Raw genomic sequence first — 12285 nt, forward strand, 5'->3', positions numbered from 1 at the left:
CCGGAAGCGTATTTTGGCCTAATTTTGACTGAAACGTCAAATTTCTCAAAAACTGGGCAACCGGAGTCCAAATCAGGAACTTTTCGAGTCTAAACCACATTTCACGAGAAGATGGGAGCACATGTCAAATTTCATCAAAAGTGGTTCGGGGAACCCCAATATAAGAAAATTTCACTCCATTTTAAGCTCATTTCTACTATTCACAGTTGATAGAGACCTCCAGCCACCTAGAGCGCACAGCTTTGTATGACGCGCAGGGGATACTAGATAGCACCAGATATGAGAGGTGAGCTCACTACCATGCACTCTTGGTGTTCATTGTTTACTTTGTCGCGAAAAACTCTCAGAAACAGCAGTAGGGCGATGCGGGAAGAGAGAGAAAAGTAGCCATAACTCGACAACCACTAACCTGGTAGCTACAAGACTTGTTAGGGGGTTAACCCTAGAGTAGAAGAACATGTCTATGACCCCAAATACCAGATTAGGTCAGCTGGAAAAACCCTAATTTCTCAGGCCTCCCATAACCCGATCCGAGAAAAAGTTGTCAGAACGGAGTGAAATCTCACAAGGAGATACCTTTTAGCATAGCCTAAGGGCCTGTGAAGTTTCTCGAAATTCCGATCACAAAAAAATGGCCTTAATACAAGAAAAGTCTTCGAGCTTGCAAAGTGTCATTTGGTCCATACGGGCAAACGAAGTGACCGAATGCCCTGAAACTTCACGAGCAGCATCGGCATACCACCAACCATCTGTGCTTAAAGCCAAAAGTGCAAAAAAGCGGCTATCTATCATAGCCAATCAAAAAGACTCTTTAAGAGCGACAAATCGCGAAAAGGGGTGTTGGAGAACTCAAATACGGCAACAACCACATGAAAAGGTTCTTCCTCACTTCTCCAAGCTAGGAAATTGATATTCAGTAGGAATAATGGTGGGAAGATGGCTCAAGAACCAAGCAACAACTTCAACGACTGAAAAGGCAAAGGGAAGTTTCTATGCTCAAGTAATGACTTTTATAGTTGAAATCAAGTATTTAGGGTTTAGGGCACAATCACCAGGCAAGTCAGGATTCAAAAAATCACATTTTTGCAACAGTCATAGTCATTATACGCGTATAAAGACTCACTACCAATTTCACAAAGAGTTCATCACAAACTGATTCATATTACCATACTACATACTCTAAGCATAGGACCTACCAAGTTTGACTGGGTTTGGAGCTAGTTGGAGCATCTAATGCCAAAAAAAAACGCAAGGTTTAGGCCTAAACTCAAACTATAGCCGAAGCTTGCTCCAAATCCAACCAAACTTGATCCAGGCACTATACAAAGCATCAGCAGCAAAATACATTGAAAACAGAGGAAAAATCCAGATGTAGACATTATACGCGTATAATGACTTCATCTTTTTCTGGAGGTCAAACTCATCATTTTTTGTTTTCATCTTATAATATCATGAATACATGCCAAATATCCAATTTGGACTAATTTGAACAAGTTTATGACTAGTGGGATCAAAAAGAGTGAAAAAAAAAAGAATGCCAAAACCACAGATTGAACCCCAGCCTCAATGTCAAACCTCAAAAGTCAAATTTGGAATGATCAAAGTGCTAACCATGTCATGGGGACCTCACAGATCAAGTTCAGCTTCATTTTGACCATCTAGACATTATACGCGTATAAAGACTACAGAGGCAAAATTGAAGTTGTTGTCAACATTTTTCACATTCACGGTTGTAACACAACTGTTATAGCTCAGAACCCAAGTTCTACCACATTCAAAAGCCTCATGACCTCTCAAACCCCAATCACAAGGATCAAAACACTAGATCTCAAATTCATGGTTTAAAGGAGCTGATGTCTCACCCAAATCAGGTTTTGGTGCAAAGGGAGTGTAAGCCTAGCTAAAGTCAATCCATGGTATCAAATTAGATGAAATTTGATCACATAGACTTTATATGCGTATAATGTCTCTCAAGCCAAATTTGACATCCAATCTCAAGCTTCACTTAACCAAAGCCTTTGCTCCTATCTCAGAGGAATTCCCACCAAGTTTCATCATCAGAAATCCTCTTAATGATTGCCATTCAACAGAAAGCCCACAAAAAGCCTGAAATCAGAAAAAAGGGTCAAAACTTGTTCAAATGACATCCAAATTGGAATCCAGGCCTATACATGTGACCTACCAGCCAAGGGCTATGCACACATTCAAAATCACCACCATTTGTTCACATAGACTTTATACCCGTATAAAGTCTCATTGCATTTTTCTGAGCATGATTTGTACTTTTTACAACATGCATAGCACCCCTAGGCCCTAAATAGCTTGTATTTCAATTTTGAAGTTATATGGATGCAAGAAGCTGATATTATGCCAGATTTTAACAGGCTCACTAACTTTGACATTCTAAGTATACCAGGATCAATGGAGTCAAGCCGATCACCGGCAAAAAAGAAAAGGATGTCCCTGAAGGACATCATTGCAAAGGCCGAGCCGTACACCATACCTTGGGAATCACTAAAGCCTACAAAAGAATGGATAGATGACGTAACACTTGAGGATGAAGGGATCTCAATATACCAAGGCACTTTCAGAGATCCTCAGGGGAACATGATGGATATCCCTATGAACCCAAGAGAAATCATTGATTACGCAAACAAAGAAGCTCTGGTAACTCAGTTGGAAAGGGCAAACTTGCACAATTTCTTCACTTCAGAGCCAGCATGTGTGGATCCACAAAGAGTTTATGAGCTCACAAGCACAATTCAGAAGGATGGCAAGGCTGTGATCACCGACTTGGACAACCAAAAAGTCAAGGTGATGATTACATCACAGGTGATAGTAGATGCACTAAGTATGAGCAATGAAGGGAATTATGTCAGGGAAAGAAGAGAAACTTTAGAAGTTTATCACCAAAAGAAGAAGCCAAATCAAACCTGGGAAGACATGGTGGACCCAAGAGTAGCCAAAATCTGCAAGCTGTACAATCAGTATTTCCATTTATGCAGCAAAAGATCTCAGAAATATACGGCACCACCACATGCCGTTGCCACGACAGTGACATGGGCCATCCGAAGCAATGTGCCTAAAGTGGTAAACTATGCACAGTATTCGCATGAACAAATAGTGCAAATGGGGACAGAGAAGCCAAGATACATCAGCGGGGGAGAGGTCTTAACCAAGATATCATACGAAGCCATTGGAGCCAGAGGAAAATGACCTGCACCCCCATCCCAGAATGAGTGGTTGAGAGAGGAGGAAGATGTAGAGGAAGAACCACCTGTAGCACCACCCATTCAGATTGCGACTAGATTCTGAAGGAGATTAGAAACAGTATATGAGGAGGAAGTGGAACAACCTCCATGAAAGAAAGGCAAGGAACTTATGACCAAGGAGCAAAAGCCCAAGGAGACCACTAGCCAGAAAGCGGCAAGAATAGAAAGGCTAATTGACCAAATTAGAGCCGAAAGAGCCTTGAAGGGAGATTTCGAAGAATACTGGGTGCCAGATCGATCAAGAGTCCAGGGCAGCTCATCCCGACCACTCGAAGATCAATTTGATCATTATATTAAAGAATATGAAGAGTCGAAAAGAGTGGTAGAGCAACAATCTCTAGAGCCTTTCACTTCAGATGAAGTGGAGGACATAAAGAAGAAATTGAAAGAAATACCTGCTGAAGCAAAAGATGCCCAAGAAGAAAAGAAGGAAAATGGGAAAGCACCCTCTCCAAGGCCACTCTCTCCTTTACCCAGCCCTCAAACTTCAATCACCCCTCGAAAGAGATCACCAAAAGAGAAGGGAGAGGTGCAGACACCACCAAAGGATAAGGAGGAAGAAGACAGATGCACTTTTCAAGACCTACTCAATGTAGGCTATTCAGAAGAAGAAGCAGCCAAGGTAGTGTACGGATTGCCACACCCACCATGGAAGGAAAATACTGAAGAAAAGCCGTCAGCACAAGCTGCGGAAAGAGCACATGGGGATAGAAAAGCAAGAGAAGAATCTCCAGAGCAACCTCAAGTGCCGGGAATGGAACAGATTCCCCAACACTACATTTCGAAACCCTTGGAGCGCCCGTATAGACCACCTCCATCAGGGGTGATGCTGAGCATGGGGTACCAAGTTCCCTTTTTTGGGCCAATTGATCGGCCTACTAGCCAGAACATACTGCAAGATAATGAGAAAGATGTAAGAGACGCGCACCAACTTCTGGACAGAATCAAGACGCGGTCTCTTATACTAGATGAGGAAAACAATATGCTCAGAACAAGAGAAGCGAACATGCAAGATGAATATGATCATCTCTTTAAAGGACTTCAAGATGCAAAACTAAGAGCAGATGATGCAGAGCATGATCTTGAAGAGGTATCTAGAATTTTGAAAGAATTTTGAGCGAGATGGACTAACACTCCAGATGGCAGAGGCCTCCAATGAGGTCTCAAGTGTCATATTTGAAAAAGAAAAGGTGGACGATGAGTTAGAAGCCGCCAGAGATGAGATCATGGAGCTGAAAGCCAGATTGGAACTACAAGACACAACAATCCAAAGGCTACGATCAACTCCAAGGGCAGTGAGAGGCCGACAGGAAGATAGCAGTAGAGAAGTGCAGGCCCTTGAAGAGCAAATCAAAGGACTACAACATTATCTTAAGTCTGAGCAATGAGGACTCTGTTAGCTGAAGATTTTGTAAGAGAAGAAGAGAAGCTAAAAGCCAAAAACGAGCAATTAAGCCAACAACTCGCGGAGCTTCAAGAATTGCTCGTTGACAATGCAGCTAAAGCTAGCTACAAGAGCTCCAAGCAGGACCGAGCACGGGGGAGACAGAGGTGAGTGCTCAGACGGATCACATGCAGATACCAGAAGGGGCTGAAGACCCTAAGCCTATTGAGGAAGAGATGCAGCAGAAAGAGGAATAGGAACAGGCTCTAACGGCTGAAGAAGAAGCCCGATTGAAGCATCTGATAGAACAAACTACAGCGGAAGATCACAAGGCCGCCATAGAATGGGAAAAAAGAATTATCCACTCATTGGGTGCTCAAGGGATCGCCACATCAGTTTTAAGAGAAGAGTGGATGCAGCCAACACTTCCATATCCTCTTTTAAAATACGAAGTCGAATTATCCACTCATTGGGTGCTCAAGGGATCACCACATCAGTTTTAAGAGAAGAGTGGATGCAACCAACACTTCCATATCCTCTTTTAAAATACGAAGTCGAAGCAACCAAAAAGAGAATTCAAGCCGAAGGAACAATAGCAATATACGAAGGAGATCTACAAAGCAATGTAGATGTAAAGAGAATTGTAGATTCTCAACCCAAATGGAGAAAAGCCTGGCTCATCAAATATCCGACATATTTGAAGAGTTTGGTGGAAGCACCTAAGGCTATAAGGGATGATTGTGCCTACTGCCCAGTGCCACGTGTCAGATCGTGTGCCAATCATCTCAAATTATCGAGAACACATGCAACATGGCTAAATTACCCATCATTGCCACCACCTAGTGCAGGAGAGAGAATAAGTGCAGCCTATATGATGAAAACCCTAAAGGGCGCCATTAGGATATTCACTGGCTCTCCTGACCTAGCGTGCATCATGCTAAGAAAAATATGCAAAACCATACTGGCCTGTCTTGAAGTGTTCGCGCCCTCCAAAGCTATTGACTCAAGTCTACTATCAACGGGCGACACCTTTGCCAAGATGGTCTACGATCTCTCGAAGCAGCCATCACCTGAAGTGTTGCATCTACTCTATCAGAGAGTTATGTTTTTGCCGAGCTATCATATGCAAGCATTCGAAGAGGCATTTTATACAGGATTTTTCACTTACGACAGCAAGATCTTCGGCCCTACTATCACTCTGGGGAATGTAAGATATGAATCCTATCTCAAATTGATAAATCCACCAGGCTTCCATTAGCAGCGAGCATAAGAAGAAGGCCCAGGCGGCAAGTCAAGCAGACAAAGATCATGTCGGGGACGACCTCAACGCGGAAGGGGGGAGTGTTGACCTGCAAATCAACCGCATCCAAAATCCCATTTTTCTTGTACTATTCACACTATGAGCTTAAATGTAATTAATTCTTCAGGCTCCAGATAATTTTCAGAACATATGTCATTGTAATTGCTATTCCACAACACCCCTGATAGGAAGTAGAATTCATTTTTGATGAGATGACACCTCCAAGGCTGAGGTATAAAAGCCAATCTTTTGTAAACCTAAGGGGGATTTTTATCATTTTTTGGGCTTATCTGAACGTACAGAGACTGCGTACTGTCTGTGAGAGTGAGAGAGGTCTTCTTCCTTTCCCCTTGCATGCATGTTGTGACTACTACATTGTGAAAGTGACTACGCCATCGTGTTAGCAACGGCGAGAGCTACGCTTCGACGCCAAGCTTGAGTGGTTTCAGTCTCTTTGCGAAGAGCTCTTCCGTGAGCTTCCGAGTGAGTTTTCTCTCTATCTGTGTGTCCGTTTTGTGATTGCATTATGTCATTGCGTTCACGGTGAGTAGAACTACACTTTAGGACTAAACATTTCCAGATGCGACGACCTGTAAATTTCAGCCTGTCTTTATACGCGATTTCTGCACCATATGTTTACGGGTTGTGGATTAGGTTGGAAACTTCAGGGAAGTGTCCTCTAGGTGTGTAGAGGGGGATCCTTGAGTTTTGTGGCGAATTGATAATGTTTGACCATGTTTCGGTGAACGGAAGTGTTGTAGGAAAGATTGCAGTTCAGTATGATTAGAGTGTTTTAGAATGATCTCCTTTGGTAGTGATTTTCTAGAGAAGGTCGAATAGTTGAGTGACAACCAGCTATTTGTTTCCATTCGCCTACGGATCAACTCCGTCCTAGGTTCACAACTTGTTGTTGGCTTGGTTCTCATTGTATTAGCGTCTGCGAGCATTGTTTCTGCACGACAACAATACGCCTCTGCAAGAGAAAAGCTCTCTCAGGAACTAGAGCCAACCCAAGGGTTTTGTACTCAAGTTTGGGAAGTAGATCCACGGAACGAAGAGTGGTAGACTCTTGAGTTCGGATCCGATAGTTAAGATTCCCAAGAAAGATCTTTGCGTCCAAAAAAGCAGTCATTCTTTGGTTGAAAAGGAGTCTAGAATAAGGAGCGAAAGTTCCTTGGAATAGGGTTTTGCCCTAGGAATAGGAAGCTGATGCTTCCAGGAACCATCGGGTCTTATTCTGGAACGAGCATGGCAATACGTTTCGTTCAAGGCTTGTATAGAGTTCTTATTAGTAATAAAGATACTATTACATGGGGGGATCAACCCATCTTTTGGTCTGCAATATTGTGTCGATCTTCTCACTCTCTATCGCTCTCTATATCCTCTGGCTTCAGTTTTAATGATAAATTCTATTTGTCTGAGTATATTTTGTATTGCCATTTGCTACGCGTTTGTGACATCTTCAATCAATGTATCTTTTACAACTATGTGTTTTTCCATATCTGATTTCCACAAATCACTAGCAACAATAGCATCATCTAACCTTTTTTGCATCACAGCTTCCATTACTTGCACCTCTATCCTCACAGTATCTCACAGCTCCCCTTTCAGTGCCATGTACATCTCATCACGCTTATCGAGAATCTCTGTCAAGCTCTTTCCTCATATATGCATATATAGCATTGATATGATTCTCCATAGCATACATCTCTTTCTCAATGTTTTCCCTTGTAAGGTTTAACTCCGTCTTTATCATCACATGTACCTTCTCAAATATTAGGTCATCCTTTACCCTGCAGAGCCTCCCCGCTTTGAGAGAACCGAGCGACAGTGTGTTCTCCCAACTTTTCCACCTAAATCTTTTTCTTTTGGTGGGGTTTGAAATGAATCTTCAACTACCTCTTCCATTTCTATTGCGTAACACTACCCTACTGTGGAAAAACCCCAATTGAAGGCTCTGCGACCTGGTTTGTAAACTTATGGAAGCATCCACACCCTGCTATGTCACTTGAAAACTCTCCCTTTGGCCTAAAGTGTAGAGAAATTCCAGGCTTTGAGACGTTTTTTTCCCTACGTGCTACTCCACATATGCTGCATAACTTGTGTATTGCTCAACAACAACTGCTACTACAGCTGTGTGCTGCTCAAGATTTATAGCATCAACTACGTGTTGCTTAGCACCTTTGGCAACAACTATGCATTGTAGAGAGAGAGAGAGAGAGAGAGAGAGAGAGAGAGAGAGAGAGAGAGAGAGAGAGAGAGAGAGAGAGAGAGAGAGAGAGATATTAACATCCTCGAGAGGCCGAACTCGGCCTATGGTACAAGAATATTTCATTACATTCCAATTCATGCATCGATAAGATAAGAAAATCAATAATCAAAAAGGGGGGGAGGTAGTATCTTTGAGACTCTTATGACTCATAAGAGTTTAGATTAAAATGGGATTTATTTCATGGAATGAAAATAGCTATAAATCTAAGTAGGATGTGGATTCACCCCTTTCGGGAGTGGGGTGTGGAACGATGATTGATTTCCCACTACTCAAACTTCCAAAGAGTTACCCGCATAAGTGAGTGAAGATTCTTAAAAGAAGAGACCGATTACTTCTCTCTCCTTGTTAGACTTTAGGCATCTCTCTGGATTCGTATACATAGACAGGTGTTAGGGAGTGAGGGTTGTTTTGTGGCTGTGCCCAGCCAATGTGAGGTAGGTTTTTCATGTCAGGTTGTGTTTAGCCATGTTTAGCTCAGGTTTTTGCTTGGTTCCATTGTCTTCTGTGGTCTTGCATGCTGGGAGTATTATTCTCAGTCTTGGCACATTTTGCCCTTCGACACCATGGGCATCCGGTGCCCTTCTCTCTCTCTCTCTCTCTCTCTCTCTCTCTCTCTCTCTCTCTCTCTCTCTCTCTCTCGCTCGCTCATTCTCAAATGTCCTATCTCTTTCTACCTCGGTGATCTCTCTTCTTCACAGGTGCCTTGTTCATGTGTTTGGCATTACAGGTGTTCTAGATTGGAGTCCAGGTGTCCACTGGATCATGAGCCAATTCTTCTCTTCATTGCATCTTCCGCTGCCATGTTTGACATGGTATGAGAGCCCTATGGTGATACGACCACCTTGGATGCATCATGCTCATATTCGTTCGATCCGTTGTTGTTTTGGACTTGATTGAGAGATAAGAAGCTTGTTGGTTTTTTCCTGGTTTTCACCAAGTTTGGGGCATGTTTGGGTGCCTGGAGGCTATGGATCCTCATCTAGGACTTCCCCAACTTGACCTTTGTTTACCCCGACCTCTCTTCACTGAGGGGAACCTAATGGAGGTTGTAATTTGTGTAGCAGTGCTAGATTGTTTTGGTCTTCCTAGATGGAGTCATGTTACCGTGTCCTCCCGCAAGGGGAGCAATCATGTGGTTGTTGGATCCAAAGGGGGAGCTATTCATTTCTAGCTTTGGATAGTAGTAGGATCTTCTTCATCACTTATGGAGGAGGTTTCTATGGCTGTGCTTCCTTCAAGGAGATGGATTGATAGATTTTCTTTGCATTTTGAAAATGCACGTCTTTCTTTGAATTGGCGACGGAGCTACCTATCTGATGCGTAGTAGGTTGATGATTGTATTGCACTTCCGTACCAAATTGTGGATTATGGATGACAGGGGGGGGTCTTTGCTTCTTGAAGTAGAGGATGCTCTTTGATTTTGTATTGTCCATTTAAGGATGGAAGGTCCAATTCTGGCTTAAGTTTATCCTTCTTCATCTGGTATGCAGCAGTTCAGGTGCATGTTTCAGTGCATGTGTCAAAGTTATCTTTAACAAGCAGAGGGGAATACTTCTAGCTTCAAAAACACTTCTTGTTTGATCATTTCTTCCTTGGATGAGTTTTAGAGGTGGATCATGTGGTGCTAGATCCTTAGCCAACAATGATAACAATTCAAGGAGGTTTTGTTGGATTGTGGACTTTTCCTATCTCCATGTTATCTTCTTCCCTAATGGTAGTATGGCCCTATAGATTTGGTCATTCCTTGTTCTTTTGTGGGCTTGTCGATACCAGTTGTGGGATAGGTTACAATCTCTTGTGATCTAGTCAGCACTAGTTTTGGGACAGGTTTGCAACCTTGGTTGATAGCATGTTTAGGTGGTACCAAAGAGGAGTGTCTTGGACACTCCTTTTGGAGAAGATGAAATGGGTGGTGGGTTATTCATTTTCATTTCATATAAAGGAAATATAAAATTTCTTTTGGTTGAGAGGTTGGGGCTGGAAATTCCATTTCACTTTAATACTAAAGCTTAAAGTAGCAAATTGCCTACACATTTAAATTCCCTCTCGCCACCACTCCTCTGAGCTCTCTGCAACACTGCTTCAATGGGGTCCCTCCGCCTCTTGTGCCCATCTCTCTCTCTCTCTCTCTCTCTCTCTCTCTCTCTCTCTCTCTCTCTCTCTCTCTCTCTCTCTCTCTCAGTGCAGCCGTTTTTTGACCTAGTAGACAGCAGTCCACTCTTTTGATCATAACTTCTTCATCCGAACTCCGATTTGGGTGATCTATAGCTTCAATCGAAGGGCACAAAGTCCTCTACGCATTGATGCAAAGACATAAATTTTCAGAGTTATGGAAGGCATTTCTGTAGCAGCATTTCCGAAGTGAACACGTTCAACAAAATTGATTCTCATCTCCTATTTTACATACAATGTCTTCCGGCACTCGCAAGGGTTCTTCTTCTTCAACAAGGTCCACAACCATTGTGGAAAATGATCCAAAATCTCCTAAGTGTGGATATAGCAACACAACCACGCAACCAACGACATCGGAAACCATGACCATGGCGTACTTGGTATCATTGCAAGAGACCGTAAACAAACAAGGCGAAGACTTACGAGCACTTGCAATGGAGAATGGCACACTAAGGGTACTTGTGGTTGAGAATGAGAATCTCAAGAGGACACTTGAGATGCAAACAACATGTTTGATGCAACTTGAAGAGGAAGTCAAGGAATGTAAACGCTCTCTTGTGGACTTGAATGCTTTGAAGGAGCAGATGAGCAAAGTGGAGCATGACCATGTATTGAAAGAGGAGAAATTTGACACTATGAGCCGGGATGTATGCGACATGAAAAATGTATGCACAAACAAGTCTTGGGCTGATGTATGTGGTAGCAATGTGGTTTCTAATTCCTCACTCATGCAAGCTATGGTTCAAACAAAGAATGTTGAGAATGTAGATGTGGAGGAGTTGAAGGAACGGGAGCGACGTTCCAAGAACATTGTTATTCGTGGAATTCCCGAAGAGAAGTTAGAGACACCTCCTTCTCTTGCCATTGTTATTGAAGATTTCTTCAAAACCCACTTTGGCATGTCCGGAGTTATGGTCTATGGAGCACATAGAGTGGGGAAGCAAGGAGCTCCTCGCTCGGGAGAACGGCCAATTGTATGCACCATGCCGGATGAGACCAAGCGAAAGATTATCCTTGATAATAGTTGGATCTATTTGAGGAATACAAAATGTTTTGTATGTGAAGATCACACTATTAAGCAACAAAATATGCGTCGCAAGGCATATGAGGAAAAGAATAATAAAAACAAGGAAATCTCTCATGAAGAAAATGTGCCCAAGGAGGAGGCAAGTCTCTCAAGCAAATAGGGATGCATGACCTATGAGACCGAGTTACAATTGAAAATATGCTTTTGGAATTGTAATGGATACCCATGGAATGCGGGGGTTGGCATTGATGAACTAACAAGCAAAGCCGATGTTGTACTTCTTGTTGAAACTTGGGAGCATGATACACAAAGAATTAACGGCTTGGAGGATTACAATGTACATTCATTGATGTGGTCAAAGAATCTCAAGCAACGAAGAGGACAAGGAGGGTTAGCATGTATGGTTAAGAAAGGATTGGAAGATTTTCTATCAATTGTGAAAGATGACAAGTAAAAACGTTATGTATGGCTAAAAATTATGACACCAAAAAGAGCACCCATTTTTGTAGCCGGTTGCTACATTCCTCATCATGATTCTCCCTTTTATGCTTGCATGGATAAAGATCAACCATTTTCTGATTTGGAAGAGGACATTGCTTATTTCAAAGGTGAAGGTGATGTTATTGTATTTGGGGATATGAATGCTTGCACAAAAACATTGCAACATGATACTCAACAATTTGATATGCCATACATTTCAAGGGAGTTGGAGGAAGTTCACTTGTATGATCGTACTTCAATGGATGAGAAAGAGCCGGATCACTATGGAAAGTTACTTTTACACATGTGTAATAGCACGGGTATGCTCATTGCCAATGGTGTATCTTTGTGGAGTGGAACCAATGGATTTACATGTAG

The sequence above is a fragment of the Adiantum capillus-veneris genome, chromosome 22 (genome assembly GCF_014529385.1).
Source record: "Adiantum capillus-veneris isolate H3 chromosome 22, ASM1452938v2, whole genome shotgun sequence".
Lineage (NCBI taxonomy): Eukaryota > Viridiplantae > Streptophyta > Polypodiopsida > Polypodiales > Pteridaceae > Adiantum > Adiantum capillus-veneris.